The 17,153-nt window shown below is 36.8% G+C and overlaps 1 long non-coding RNA gene across 1 annotated transcript; it reads left to right on the forward strand.

The window, feature by feature from the left end:
• The first annotated feature begins 1,020 nt into the window (after nucleotides 1-1,020).
• LOC113052390 (uncharacterized) lies at nucleotides 1,021-4,422 on the forward strand. The gene is made up of 4 exons (XR_003277025.1): nucleotides 1,021-1,428; nucleotides 2,514-2,554; nucleotides 2,647-2,761; nucleotides 4,119-4,422. It is a non-coding gene; the product is annotated as an uncharacterized LOC113052390 (long non-coding RNA).
• The last annotated feature ends 12,731 nt before the right edge of the window (nucleotides 4,423-17,153 follow it).

Consider the following 17,153-nt stretch of genomic DNA (forward strand, 5'->3'; position numbering starts at 1 on the left):
TATGTAATTAACTGCAGTTTATTTGCACATTATGCTTTCCTCACCTACTCTGGGCTACTTTCCACATTCTCTCCCACTGCTCAAGTAATTGACTGTGTTGCATTTGTAATGGTCAGGAATACAAAGCATTTTATCTTGGGAATGTGCCATGGATCCAATCCAATTTACCTGTTTATTATTTAATCGGAATCTGAAAATAGAAGCTTCACTAAAAAGGTAAATTCTCCCATCATAATCATGACATTAGCGACCGTCAGTTACGAGAGACGTGAGAACCAATGCCATTTGACATCACCTATGGAAAGATTTTCAGGGAATAAAATTAGACCTAATTGGCCGAATACCTCAATCATGAGACGGAAATGTTACGCTCCTTAACATCTTGTGATACCCTGTCCGGCCGGAGCCACCAGGCAAAAACATGAAACCCATTATAAATGTAATATAAACATGATTTCTAGTTGTGTCCTCTTTTTGAAGGCCAAACAAAGTAGTTTCACTTTCACAGTGAAACGCACAGTGTCAGCGCCAACAACTATATTACAACGAGAATAAAAGTTACTCCTTCTTTCTTTGCATGAACATTTGGGCAGCGTTATGCAAATCTTCCCACATAGTGATGTAGAGATGTGGGGGTTTGTTAGAATGAGATGCACTGTAAAAAAAAACTGTAATTTTACGGAATTTTACTGTTTTATTTTACAGTTTTTTCCACGTAATTTTGAAATACAGTTTAAAATTGTAAAATTACAGAAAGAGACTGTAAATTTACATATCTTATGTAAAATCACATGAAAAACATGTCAATGTGCATAACGTCCCAAAAATATTTTTGAAGATTTATTTCACATAATGCGCTATATTTATATGTAGTATGTGCAGTATGTGTGTGTGTGTGTACGTGTGTGTGTGGCATTAATAATATAATCCCATATTTTTTAATAGATTAAAAATATAAATAACAACTGTACAAAAGTTAACGTTCATTATTATTATTATTATTATTATTATTACTATTGATATAATATGTTGTATATGTAGCCTACATTGCGTGTTTGCATAAAAGAGCAGGTTAATCCTTTTTTGAACAGGTTTGTTGAAAAATCCTTCTCGAAAGAATCGTATTTCCAAAGTACTGTCAACTGACCACATCTTCTTCCGCTTGTCAAAATAGTTCTGCTCAGTTTGGTGTTTTATTACGGATTTATTCTCATAGTACCGTTTCATAATTTGATATAATAATATAATAATATGCTGATATTAAAATTAAAAAAAATAAAAAATGTAATATTCGAACTGAAGGAATTCCCGCCCTAGCGCAAGGACACATTCTCCTCCAAGCACGCAGTGGAGCTGCTGCGCGCGCAGAAGGAATAACTCGACCTTCAGTTTCACGGTCAATCTTCAATCTGAGGCGAAAATAAGCAGGTAAAGTTCATGTTTTCTCATTTTGGTCATTACTAAATGCTATTTCTACTATATATGAGTTCTAAAATTTAGAATGTTTACCTTTTTGAATCGTTAAACCAGTATTTCAAACTTCGGCGCTGACCAGTGCCGTTAGTCGTTAAGTGTGGGTAACGTTAACTTCTAATGTTATTTTGTCCCTGAGGGAAAAACAGGCTTACTTTAAGGAAAGTCGTTAGCTGGTTGTCTACGATACTGTTATTAAATATTATTATCATTTGTGGTTTAAGAACTCATAAATTTAACAGTTAGCTCAGTTAATGTTAAGTTCGAATATGTAGATGTTGCCAACTTTACCGAACTTCGACGCATAATGCAGTGTTTTTAATCAGTTTTGATATACATAATAGTAGGCGTCGTCTAAAAGCAAAAAAAAAAAAAAAAAAAATCATATTTTTCGAGGCGAGATTGGATGAAAATTCTGAATTTAGAAACAGACTCATTAGGACCAGCGCTTAAAGTGACGCGCGATTTGAAACGTTATGTTCGTCTGCATTTCTCCCTCTTCAAGCACTGGTTATTACGCTTGTATAATGAAATTCACTTAACTACTTTAATTTGTCTGCATGTTTTACTCTTTTACTTCCAGATATAGTCTTATTGAGGGTCTGAAATATCGTTACAGTCAGTATTTAATCACTTTTTAATAAATTATTTCTGTTGGTTACCCTTTATATCTGTCTATCGGTTAAGCAAATATTTAAAATATTAAAAGTGTTTCAAAAAGCTGGTGAAACCATTGACCAGTTAAAATTGTGAATGAAAAAACAATGTCTGCAGTGTGTCATCTGAGAATTCATATAACCTTGTAATCTTGTAATCTACGCCTAGGGAAAAAAGTTTCACAACTTCTGTTTTAATCACCCTTCTATAATTAAAGACTGTTATAGCTTATAGGGATTATTGATAGACTCACTGATAGGGATGAACAGGTGGCGCAGATAAGGTTCAGAACCATAGATATAAAACATTTATCAATATATTTCTTTGTATTTTTGTAGATTTCCTTAAAATTTCACATTTACATGCTTTTTTTCTCCTTACAGATAAGTTCAGTGAGTGCTAAAACCATGGTCAACATGAAAGGGTGAGTTGCAAAATGCAAAGATGTTCACATATTACACTTGTAATAGTTGTGGTGTTTATGGTTTATGAACTTTATGTTTTCTGTTCACCCAGTCATAGTTAACGACCACATCACCATCTTCTGCAACGCTCTGATGTTTGCTTCATACAACTGCTTGAACATTTCATACCCAGGAAACCAAGGAGAAACGCAAGAGATTGTGCAAAGGTAAAAACACACACTCATACACTCACTCTCACACATATCACACTCACACGTGTGTTCTCACACACACTCACACTTTTTCAACACACACTGAATTACGCATCCTTACATACACTCACTCTAACACACACACTCTCACACACAGTCACACACGCACCCACACACAGTCACACATGCCTACTCACACACACAGACACTCACATACACGCAGTCACACACACACATCCTCACACTCACATACACATTCTCTCACATGCATTCTCACACACACACTCAATGTCACATATGCATCCTCACACTCTCACATATACACACGGTCACACACACATCCTCAAACTGACACACTCTCACATACACACACTCACAAATGCATCTTCACACTCGCACACTCACGTCCACATTTGCACACATGCATCCTCACACACACACACACACACACACACACTCACTCTCTCAAATGCATCCTCACACTTACATACTCTCAGATACACACACTCTCAGAAACGTTTCCTCACTCATACACACACTCTCACACGCATCATCACACACACAGTTACACAGTTTCACATACTCTAACAAATGCATCCTTACACTCACACACTCTCACACACGCATCCTCACACACACTCTCACACACATTCTAATACAAACATCCACACACTCTAACATAGACAGTTACACATGCAACCTCACACACATTCTCTCTCTCACACACACACACTCTCACACGCATCTTCACACACAGTTATACACTTTCACATATTCTTACAAATGCATCCTTACACTCACACACTCTCACACACGCATCCTCTCACACACACTTCCTTATACAAACATCCAAACATTCTCACATAGACAGTCACACACACTCTCACACACACTAACATACTCTCACACGCATCCCCACACAACCTTCTAGGGCTGCATAATTAATCACATGCGTTTTTCAGGCGTGTCTCGTCATTAAAGTCGGTCCTGTGATTAGTAGTAAATATCCATCACCTGTTTTCAAATTAAGCAACATTTAATAAACAGAGCTGTAGTTCACTGACAAGCTATGCAGTATCCTGTTCATAATCTAATGCGATTCATCTGCAAATGCATCTGACAACTGCATGTGGTTAATTGTGCAGCGCCACATGCATCCTCACACTCTCATCCTCACACAACACACTCTCTTACATTGTCACAACCTTCTTAGTCTGCCTCACACACAACTACCTCTCACATACTTCTTCACAACATCCACCACAAGCATGCCCTTTACAAGTTCTTATTGTTCTGCTTTTATTTTAAATATATTCACAGCATATGGTACAGTCCATGTTTTATTACTAAATATGTTTTTTTTACTCAACAGATTCCTTTTTAAGATGAACCCCGAGAAGGGATCGAAAGTGGAGAAGACCACATCGAGAAAGAAATCAGCAGTCAGTCCAAAGGTTCTTTCACTGATTAACAAGATTGCGGACTTTGAAAGGATGGAGTAAAACTTGGAGTGTCAGATCTTCCTACATTGCCTAGCAGAAATTCTTGACAGTGTCAAAGACTTAAAATACTTGCTGATTATTTGCTTTCATGGTTGATTTTTTTTTTTTTTAATGCATCATCTGTTGTCAAGATGAATTAATCTGTTCACAGGTGGTTCAGTTTTAAGGACAAATTAATTCTTATTTTTTATTTGTTTACCAATTTGCTATATTGTTGCATATATATTCTATATTCTATATATTCTTTTGTGTGTTGTTGCAGTTATTAAATATATATATATATATATATATATATATATATATATATATATATATATATATGAAGAGTTCAGATGCAAAAGCCTCTAAATGCCATCTGAAATTTTCATCTAAAATTTGGATTTTTATCAGGCTCCTATATTTATGTTCAGTTATTTCACTTTAATAGTCTGGCAATGGACCTGCACATTGCCATTAAAGTAAAATGACTCAACTTAAGCATAGGAGCTTGATAAAAATCCCAATTTTAGATGAAAATTTCAGATGGCATTTAGAGGCTTTTGCATCTGAACTCTTCATATATACTGTTGCAGTTATGAAAAAAAACTGAATTGTATGTGGTTGCAGTTGTGATCTAATTTAAACTTTTGGGCTTATTTTTTTATTGGAATATTGTTGCAGTTTAGCTATAATCTCTATACTGGTATATTGTTGCAGTTTTGTACAAAGAATATTAGTAAATTGCAGTCCTGAACAAACTATTTGTATATTCTTGCAGATTGGTCAATAAATTATTAAAACACATTTTTGCACTTACGGCTGATTATTTGAATTAAAGCAGTGTTCAAACTTTATGATAATTTAATGGTTTTTTTCTTATTAACTTTCCACAATATTTATGTAAAACATCTTATCAAACATTAAAAGCTGAAGAAAATACAGAAAATATGTAAAATTACAGCAAAAAACTGTATTTTTGAATTACGGAAAATTACTGTTACTTAATGTGCACGTTATTTAACGGTAATTTTCCGGCACCCCAGCTGCCGGAATTTTACCGTTTTTTTACGGGATTTTTTTTTACAGTGTGATTTATGGGGGTGTGGATCACATTTTTATAAAGAATATCTCTTTGGATTAGAGACTTTAGTCTTCGTAACTTTACAGATCTTTTTCATGCACCAAGAGCTTGTTACACTCCAAAGAGAAAGGAAAAATTGAAATCGCATCATATGACCCCTTTAAATCTTGACAGTCCTCATTCATTTTCACTACATTGAAAAAAAAAAAAAGAAGTTTAAACTATAACACATTTGTCCACATTTGTGTTCTACCAAAGAAAGAAACCCATTTGGGTTTGAAACAATATAAAGGTGAGCAAATGATGACAGAACTTTCATTTCTGTGCGAACTATTTCTTTAACAAAGATTTATGTGGCTTTTAGTCCCTGTGAGAGTCCCTTTGTCTGGCTAACAAATGGACAGAGTCATCTAAAAATACACTAATAAAACGCATTACCTTCGCTCAGATGAATGTGCTTTTCACAGTGGCAAAAGTAACTCCTCCCAAAAAATAAAAAAATAAATAAATACAATTTTTTTTTAATGATTCTGTATTACATCTGTAAGTAGTAGCAGCACAACATTGGGCTACTGGCAAAAGACCAAGAATCAACATCGATAAAATCTCTGTTGATGCACATTAGTTGTTAACCCATGTCTTCTATAATTTAACCCCGTGCCGAGGCTTCGGTCTAATCGATCATCTCTTTATGACAGGTCTAAAGCTGACAGAGTTTGACTTGATCCACATCCAGCATGCTGTTGAGAAAGGAGGTGTCCCTGTGCGACCCCCATTCTGCCTAAAGACAAATTAAGCCATTGATTTTCCTTTTTGTACCTCAACTGCTATGGATTGGACTGTCATCTAAAATTACCGTATCCATTTCCACAAGCCAATCTGACACAGAAAGCCGCCGTTCCTATAAACATACACATATATACACATGCTGTGTTCCACATTTCGCTCGGTGGTTGATTCATGCCTGAAAGCTGCAGGGTGCTGCTGTATAAGACACAGATGAGGTATATTCAAAGCACACATCAGTCATGAGCAGTGTGTATTAATCAATGGTATTATTGTACAACACTTGCATGAAATTTTGATAGCTTGTAAAGTAGACCAATACGATTTAATAACACTATAGATGACAGAATGCATAGAAATATTAGGGGTGGATATAATATTAGGATCTTAATACATGGTGTGATACATTTTTATTTCACAGTCAAGTTTGTGTAAAACCTGATGATTATGTGCCCTCTCATCATGTGCTGATGATTCAGAGAGAGGAATAAATGTTAAAAAGAGTTGCTTGATGTTTTTTTTTTTTTATGTTTTTTTTTTTCTCCAATTTTTTTTCTCCTACAGTTTTGGATCGACTGTATGCATCACTGAAAATACCTTGAGGTATAGTAGCAACTTCTAGACTGTATTAAGGTCATATACGCTATTAAATAATAATAATTGGTTTAATAATTGGACATTGGTTTAAAAAAACGATACTTAAAAGTGACGTGACATACGACCAAGTATGGTGACCCATACTCAGAATTCGTGCTCTGCTTTTCACCCATCCAAGGTGCACACACACAGCAGTTAACATTTACTGATATAATGTATTAACAGTATAAGTATCAGTATCAACATTTCAAAGGCTGAAGTTCTTCTCATCCTCAGTTATTCCCGTTGTAATAATTTCTGCTACATTGAAGTATGTCTTTTGTGTCAGCGTCTGTGCAAAATTTGCCTTTTCCACCAGACTCCAGAAGGGGCTTTTACAGCTCATGCTTTGTGCTCTGTAATAATTGGTAATCTCACCCACGCTCCCTTGACTGCCAATTAGGACTCAGTCTCAACTGGGTCTATTTACCCAAAGTGCTTTCTACTGAAGACGTCTCCTTATAATGCATTACAGAGGCCCAGCTCCGATCCACAGTCTCCCTACACACTGAGCACTATAGATATCCTGTCGAAACTCATCATTTTTGGGATCAATATATCTAAGCCTGTCCTCCAACAAAAAACGACCATATAGGTCATTTGTGCAAGCATTTATTACGACCTATATTTACGTTTTAAAGTTAAACACCCTCTAGTGGGCGTAAAAATAATGACAGCATCGCGTTGCGTCTGTCGTCATGAATTGACGTATAACGTCATTACCAATCAAAACGCACGTTTATTTAAATGCAATGTGTGGGCCCACCCCTAAACCTAATCCTCACAGAAATCATGCTAAATTATGATTTATTAAGCATATACATTTTCGTGCATGTCTGTTCCCTGGGATCAAACCCATGATAGCATGATTACATATCAAGGTCTAACGCAATAATCTACTAACTGAGCTACACGAAAAGCAAACCAGAGTGCAAATAAAAGAGTACAAAACTTTAATATGAAAACAACCTTTTGCCGATAGGGGCACAATTGTAGTATACGCTCTGATGGGTCGTATTTCAGGGATTTGGACAAACGACCTATACGAGCGTATTGGTTGGAGGACAGGTTGATATATCTATATGCCGTAACTGTTAGACAACATAACTGTATATGAATGTAGCACAAAATCAATGAGGATCTCAATTAGAGTGACAGGATTTAAATAGGTATATTTATACTACACACACCAACTTCATATTATTTACTCACCCTGATGCCATTGCGAACTTGTATAATTATTTATTCTGTGGTACAAAATTGAAGATATTTTAATATTAGAGGTCCATTAAACACCTCATAATAGAGGTTTGGATCCACACTCTTGTTTTCAGTTCTAATCAGTTTTTAACACTGTTACTTGTATACACAAAACTAATCGAAAAGCAATAAATACCAAAATGTTCTCAGCTGTTTGGGAGCAGAGACACTAAAATACAAGACAAAGTGTGTTGGTTTGTGTTCATATGGAACATCATTTTGTTCCAGAGCAGAAACAAAAAAGAAAACAAGATATTCTTCGATTTTCCTCTCTTGTTAGCATAGAGGCTGGGCTGCTCACAGGTTATTGGTGTGAAGGACCTTGGACACACAAGTAATGAGTAGACGTCCAACACTCCAGCCACTCTCTCACTCATTATCCATTTTATACCATCCCAAACTGCATCAGTTCCAGTCCCTAGCAAGATTTGATTCACTGGTAAAAATGAACAGCAGTGGACCCTACCAAACACAACACCTTTCTAAAAGACCTTAATATACAAGTCTTCTATAACAGAAATACAGGATGACTAGACTTATCTGATTTACATAGGCGTACACAAACTTTTGTCCAATAAAATGTTCCCAATAATCAAAATATCCCCGCTAATATCACTTTCCACAAGGGGGTCCAACATTTCCCCTGCTGACAGACCGAACAATGTTGAAACTACACTATTTATTACCATCAATGGAAAGCTATTACATTTAAAAAAAGATAGTAAATATTAAAATATAATATATACACAAATTATACAGAAGTTGTGGTTTAGAAATACGTCTAATCTTATAGCTATAGAGTCCTGCAGGGGTGTCTTATTTTTTTTAGGCCAGAGCCCAGAGTTCATATTGTAAAAGCACAATCAGTCTTTGTTTGCGTTAACTCGATGCATAAACAATGTTTCTAAAAAAAAAAAAAAGCAGTAACGTTACGTTACTACGAGGTATGCCTCTATTCTTAAAGAAAACTCAGAAAACAACGACAAACAATTCACATATCTCAATACAATTGTCATTGAAGACCTAGAAGCTAAACGGTGCTTACACAACAAACCAAACAATTATTAAGCATGCTACATAAAACATAAAAGCAACAATTATTAATAACACGTACAGGTTGTGATACGGAGGAGGAAGCTGATGCAAATACACTTGCAACTGAACCCTCCTTCAATATCAGCCGGCTCGCGAATCCAAGTTTGATTGCATTTAAGTTGGTAAAGCAATCGTCTTCAAAATGGCGTGAACAAAGCACAAGGCTCGGACTATACTTCTGTGTATGGTTGTATTTATGAATTGTAGCCACTTACATTCAAATGCTCATCCTTGAGCAGATGAAAAAATTTCGCTTTTGAGTCACACTTCAGAACAGCATCTCGTCGCCATGATGTTTTCTAGTTTTCACTGGCCGCTGGCGTCTTGGAGCGCAATAAGTGGGCGTGTCGTATTCAAATAACTTGACAAGTTGACGTCATCAGAGAAAAAGCTTCGGTCTTCTAACGATTCATAAAAATGACTCAGATTCGACTCTTACTTTTGAAAGACAATTACTTTATATACGGTGCACTGTCATATTTCAAACGTTGCAGGATGTTTTTGTTCACTTAGATGTATGTTACACACTACATGAAAGGTAAATTTCAAAATTCCATGATAGGTGCTCTTTAACATCATCATTTTACAGCCTAACTACGCTTTGTACCTCCACTGATTTTATTTAGGCCTCAAAATTCAGAAAAGTTGTGTTCAGAGTAAGAATCATAAACTTTGATTGGTCACAGAGTATATTTTCTGCAATAATGGAAAAATCCTATTTGTTTTTGTTGAGGAAACCAGGATGATGCAAACTTCTTGGTTGGCCTATGCCTTTACATGGACAAAAAAAATCCATTAATTTCATGGGGTCTTTAAATATTCTTTAATTCTCATCTAACAAACTTCAAAGCCATGTGCCGTCAAAATCTAAACATGTTTTCAACAAATTACCACTGCTGATCAGTTCCACTTTAATCGCCTTCAGAATCCAGAGAATCCATCGAGCAGTTCTTTGAGACTCAAGGTGTTACAAGCATCAGCAAAACAGACCGAGATGAAAACAATCACAGGCGTGAGAAGGAACAATGCCGTCGAGTGTAGGCGAAGGTTCTGTAACTCTCATGTAACTCCATGGGGACCATGTTTACGTCAAATGTCAAGGTATGAAACTAGTGATTCAAAGTCACTGAATAGGGCATAGTCTACACACATACAGTCAAGAATACCTTCATTTGTTTCTTTTTTGTTGTTGTTGCATGATTTCTTCAAGCAGGAAATAATGGCTTAAATGCTGTATTATGGATAGTTCACCCTAAAATTATCCTTGTGGCAATTACCCTTTTGTCGCAGTGAACCTGTCTGACATGTATTTATTCAGTGGAACATCAAAGGAGAATTTCTAATGAATCTTCTCTCCACTTTTGTGTGCAATAGAATAAAGGTTTGAAATGAAATAACTCCAGAATTTAAATTTGGAGAGGAACGACACCTTTACCAGCAGAAACATTAGCCAAAAAGGAGTTAAAGAAAACTAGTAGAAATGCTGAGAACTTGTTATGTATATAAACACACATTCTAATGCTTGCACACACATTCTCACCTTGATTCACCATGACTGCAGGGCCATTAGAGAACCAAAAGCAGACATTAAGGAGGCCACAAAATAAGTGCATGTTTTCTCATATCTTTATCAAGTACTCAAAGAGATTAAACACCCATTGCAAAGTGAAGGGCAATGAGTTTGCCGTAGTGTGAAGATTCACAGTATAGCAGGCAGTACAGACAAACAGCTCCCTCTAGTGTAAAACGGCACATCAGTACTGAGGCATGAAAGGCCTTGAGTCAAATACAGACACATAATGCAGTCAATGAGCTGTCATTAAACTATTGTTTTTGTTCTTAACATTGCTCCATCTGAGCATTTATGGTCCATCTAGTCAGAGAATGGGACTGGCTAATATTGATTTGGGATTTACTCTCAGGCCTGACCCTCAAATTGTCCGGCTCATGCAACAGCAGAAAGTCAAGCCAAAGTCCTCTAACTTGCAAAAGTGTTTAGTAATGCCGGTGACTGTAGATGAAGTTAGATATATGCTGCTTTTATCTAAACATATGCAGAAAAATGCTCAGCTGTTTATTTTCCCTGAATTCATTTAACAGAAGTGCTATATGTATTCTACATACACACAATATCCAGATTTTTACACATGTACACATTTTTCATGATCTAGGAGATGATAATAGCTCTAACATTTGTGATTGAGATGTCATCTGTGCTTGCATTACTATCTTAATATGAATATATGGGATTTTTTTTTTTTTTACTCATTTCATCTTTTAGAAGGTAAGAACCTGTTTGATCATAACATTAAATTACTGTAACTGCATGACACTGCACTGTACTGTAGAAATTATTATTTTGGATGTTTGGATGAACTTAAAATTTGAAATTGATGGTGTATGCATATCATATAGGGCAAACTGTTAGCAAACAGTAGCTGTGTAGGACTAAATTGCAAAAAAAAAGTGTAATGAGTTTATTAAAATTGTAATTTTACATTTCATTGTAGTTCTGTAACTTTTAACAAAATGATAATACAGTAATCTGATCAGTTTAAGGCTATCAAGTGTTCAAGCAAGTCTCATGTAAAAAACAAAAGTGCCTGTAGATACACTTTTGTCAAATTATATTATGAATGTGAATGTGACAGTAGCAATATTTTTTCTTTCTTGCATTTATCGCGGCAAATAAAATATCATTAAAACCTACCTGAGATTACATTTTATATGTATATATATATAAAATATTTTTTTTTTTTTCTTTTTTTTTTTTTTTTTAGCAAATGCCATTTTCAGCCTTTCTGAACACTTCTTTCGAGTGTTGTGACTCATGTTCAAGGTACCTGTACACAAAAGCTGTACCAGGTGAGCTTCCGAGCATGTTTAAACAAGTCAGAAAAAACAAACATGGAGCTGGTACAGTGTTGGAAACATTCTAAATGTATTCATTTTCAAATCATGCAATATGGTAAACATGTTTTGAGGTCATATCACAGGATTTTTTGTACAAGGAACCGTTCAAAATAAGTCAAATAATCATAAATCGATAATATTCCTGTATAAAAGTAAAACAAATAAAAGTTTTTCGTGTTTTACTGCCACTAGTGATCATTTCAGCTGGAAACTAAACATTTTTTTTTTTTTTTTTTTTTACATAGGTGTGTTTTCAGAGTTTTGCAGTAATGAATCTGCTTGTTTTTCCAATGGATCTGGGTTGCGATATTATAAATGAGAGTACTCAAACATAAATGTTGCTCTAATTCTCATTTTATCCACAGAAATCAGAAAAATAATTGATTTAATTTGATATAACAGTATTAGTATCAATATCTGTGACATAGCCAGTTGGATAAGTAGAATAGTGATAAACTCACACCAATAGTTGAGTCAGTGTTGCAGTGTCGGGCAGGTCTGGATCACTGTCAGCATTACATTTTTTATTCATCACCCCGAACAAGCCAGGCTATTATGAGTATTCTAGAGTATTCAGATGCAGTTTGTTAATATAGCCATAGAGTCTCCCTTTCTCAGACAAAAGGCTAATCAGATCAGACCCCTGTCACGCATCATCTATCGGTCTAAAAAGCAAAAGTAACATGCATCTATCTTTCACATCTCACAAATAGACTAAAGAGAATCATCCTCATTCAGTTTGACCTTGGTTCCTCTCAACAAGAACACTTTTCAGTGAGAGCAATAAAGAGCTTGACTGGAGAAACTAATTGGTTCTGTGTTACTTTCACTGACCTCGGTGGGACCATTTTCTCAGTGCTTGGTGTTTGAAATGACTCCACTTTAATGGTCTAGAATTGAGTTCTATGTGGCCGCGTGACAGCGAGAGTACAGTAAAGCCACATGTGGTCAAGTACCCAGTGCTGAACGCTAAAACCATATCACGTTCCCCCATCAAAACAAGGAACACTAACTTAAGCTTTTATTAAACTTAAGAAGAAATAAAGAAAGTTGATTAAGTATCTTCCAGGATGGATAATACAACAAAGCATTGAAAATCGCTAGTGCAGACAATGCTGCTTGCTTTGTCTGAATACAAACTCTCACTGCTATAAGGACGATTGTTCAGTCAACTGAAAACACCATTCATACAACCTACAATCATGAAACGGGTTTGGGAATTTAACAATAAAATACTTTCATATTTATCCAGACCAGCTTTGTCAATGTGCACACCATTTTTCTCTGGCTTCCACTGTATTTCAGGACTGTTTCGTGTGGTGGACCCAGAATGACCTCATGTTGTGCGGTCAGGGTTGTTAGTGCTCAGGCTTCTGCAAGCTCCAGCACGTTCTCTCATTAGTGGAAGCGCAGGAGTTTCACAGTGGCTGTGGAGTGTGACACTGCTGCCCACCTCCAGCCCGAGACCACAGGTCGGGGCAGAGCTCATCAGAACCTCTGCAGGAAACAGTTTCAGGTCAATGCTCTGAGAGTAAAGCGTGCGGGTCACTGCAGAGGGGGCGTGCTGGGGAACAGAGCACGGCAGGACATTGTAGGCGAACAAAAATCATCCAATGACTGTGATCCAGAGGCAGAGGACATAGAAGCTCACATGCACTCCACCCCAGAAACCCATATTAATATCCAGCAAGAGCCAGTGAATCTCAAATAGAAAGAATAATGCTTTTGGTTCAAATAAAGCTGCTGCTTTTACTGCAGAACGTACCCATAATGCATCACGGTGATATCAGCTCTGCCTTCCACTGTTCTGAAACTGCAGTTGATTTATCCTCCTCTGGAGAGAGAGAAAACACAGGCAAGCTCGTAACAGGGCTGATCTTTCAATTGATCACACGCACTTAGACCGGCCGAGTACAGGCTAACATGGTTTTTCTTACATTTTCTCAAGGAAAAGTGTGCTTGCTTGTTCGAAACGCTCCTGGATCAATTTTCCTTTAGCAAACATCACTTATAAGATTTGTAGTATGCAAAAACAACAACAACAACATCAAAAACAGTATAACATAAAACGTTAAGTAAAAAGCCCCTGTATGATCTACTACTTCCACAGAAATTCTGAAGTGTTTAATGGACACTTTACTCTCCCATGAGGCCACAGGAGAGGATTTGAGAATGGCAGTGAAGCAACACAGCTGACACTAGTATGTCATGTGACAGTGGCAATATGGTGATTATCTTGATTACATTCCTACTAAACGCATTCAAACTTACTTTTCTTGTTGGTATATAATAATTACTTATTCAAAAGAAGTACCTGCTCATACTAAATGTTATTTCAGACGTAACCTAAGTGATTTTAGTAAGAGATGTTGCACTTCACAACAGAGAAACATTAAGTTTATCAGAGAGTTTAACAGGTTTTGTCTTTTGTGCTTCCTGAAAGTCAGTGTACTGTAAAGGAGCCAGCAGCATCATTATCAGCTCTGAGGGTGTTTTCACAGTAGGGTCATCTTCATGTGATCCAAACTCAAGTGTTTGATCCAAAAATGAACCAACAGAAAAATAACTCCTAAAAGTTGTCCTTGCATTCACAACAATCTTTTTGGAAAAAACTTTGAGACAACTTGTTAATGTGACAACACACTAAATTATTGCAGAAGTCCTGCATGTACTGTACGTCACCAGAGAGAAGTTGTTGAGTCTGTTGTTTGAACAGAAGATGTAGTGATGGCATTTTGATTAAGCTTAAAGGGGGGGTGAAATGCTCGTTTTCACTCAATCTCCTGTTAATCTTGAGTACCTATAGAGTAGTACTGCATCCTTCATAACTCCAAAAAGTATTTAGTTTTATTATATTCATAAGAGAAAGATAGTCTGTACCGATTTTTCCCGGAAAAACACGAGCGCCTGGAGGCGTGACGTGTGGGCGGAGCTAAAGAATCACGAGCGCCAGTTGCGTTGAGAGCGTTTGAAAGCTGTGACAGCTTTGAAGGCTGAAACTGAACGAGAGCAGCAGCAGCAAGGACTCGCTCCGAGCGGGGCTCGAACCCGGGTCTCCGATGGGAGGCGGACGCACTAACAAGGAGGCAGAGATATTTTAAGCAGTTTTACTCACCGCCTGTAGTTCCAACACACAATCGTGACCCTTTTTCGTTGGGATTGCATCATCCTTAATAAACAATACGCAAATCCGTCATCAAACTGGGCTTTGTTTGTAAAACAAGCATTTTAGAAATGCAGGGAACAAAAACACTTGCACAACTCCGTTGATGCTCTGTAAAAATAAACTCCATCCACTGGTCCCTTAATGCTGTTTTTTCTTTGGAAATCTGTGCAGGGTTGTCTTGCCCTGGCAACCAAAAACACACTTCTTTTGTGACATTTCGCGACGCTCTCGCTCTGATCAGTGAATGTCTCTGCTCTCAGTGCTCTGCTATACGGGAGCGAGTGCTCTTCCGGCAGAAGTGCCCTCAGGACCCATATAAGGAAATTCCGCTCCATCTAACGTCACACAGAGCCATACTCGAAAAAAACTTTCCGAAACTTGTGACAAACCGGAAGGAGTATTTTTGGAACAGAAATACTCCTTCAAACGTACAACTTAATTTTGGAAACTTTGTCCATGTTTAGCATGGGAATCCAACTCTTTAACAGTGTAAAAAACTCAGTATGCATTAAATAGCATTTCACCCCCCCTTTAAGCTTAAAGGGTTCATATGATGCGATTTAAATTTTTCATTTCTCTTTGGAGTGTTACAAGCTCTTGGTTCATAAAGAAGATCTAAAGTCTAAAATCCAAAGAGATATTCTTTTTAAAAAGTTTAGGCTCATCCACACCCTCCTAAAACGTCTCATTTAAACACGCCCCCACATCTCTACATCACTATGTGGGAAGATTTGCATAACACCGCCCAAATGTTCATGCAAAGAAAGAAGGCATAACTTCTATTCGCTCTGTTGACGACGCTGGCATGTCGTGGAGTCGCTGTGTGTTTTGTAGTTAAAGCAACCAAAACTGTCCAACCCAAATATGCAGATGTGTGCTGCGCATGTTTTGGATGAGGACTGTTTCCTGAACCAGTAGCCTGCATCTGTAACGGCTATTTCTATAAAGTTGGGCAGTTCCAACGTTGCAAGGACAGTCTGGCGCTTCTGACTCACTGCCTGTAAGTACATTATTTATATTTTAATAATTTGCCAATGATGATTAAAACGCAAGTCTGAAGAGTAGTCTTGTTTGTCGGTTCTCCGATCACAAATGCAGAGATGATTTTATGTTTACGTAGCAAGATATGCAATGCAACTCTTAAAAGGATAGTATAAGTCATTATAATCAGTAATTATGTCCCACCTGGATGCAACAAATGCCTAGTTTGTAAAGGTCTATTGATATCCGGATCGCAAATACTTTTTCTGTTTAACCCGATCTTATTAGAGAACTGGTCGAACGAGTTCACCAAATTGAACTGAATCGTTTGAAACGATTCGCATCTCCAGTTTGAACTAATCCACAAATTACTTAAATTATTCAGTTTATAAACGTGCCTTACACTCCCTCTGACGCGAAATAAACCAATATCCCGAGTTATTCAGTTGCTCCTAACAGTACATTGACTGAACTGCTAAAAGAGAACCGATGATGGGATGTGCACGAGCAGAGCTGCTGGACTGAGTCTCGTCCTGCTGGGAGACGGCATTGCAGTATGGTAAGGGGCGTAGCATTTCTGTCACAGGCTTGAGGCATTCGGCCAATCACAACGCACTGGATAGCTGACCAATCAGAGCACACCTCACTTTTTTCAAACTGATGAGCTTTGTAAAAATCAATGCATTTCGAAAGGCGGGGCATAGAGGAGAAACAATAATGTGCATTATATGGAAAATAATGTGTTTGGTTTTTTTTTTTTACCTTAAACTGCATAAACCTGGCATTACACCAAATACTCAAAATAATGTTATTTTTAGCAGCATCATATGACCCCCTTTTTTTTTTCAAAAAAAAAAACATGAATCTTTCACAGTGCTATTTTTTTCCATATTAAGTGGCACTTAAATGCCAATTGACAAGTGTTTTAATCCATTACTGATCTTTTTTTTTGTCGTTTTTTTATAGAACAGCATAGATTAATTATATTATTTTATTTTCCTCTTTTAC

This window comes from Carassius auratus, chromosome 3, assembly GCF_003368295.1.
Source record: "Carassius auratus strain Wakin chromosome 3, ASM336829v1, whole genome shotgun sequence".
In the NCBI taxonomy this organism is placed as follows: Eukaryota; Metazoa; Chordata; class Actinopteri; order Cypriniformes; family Cyprinidae; genus Carassius; species Carassius auratus.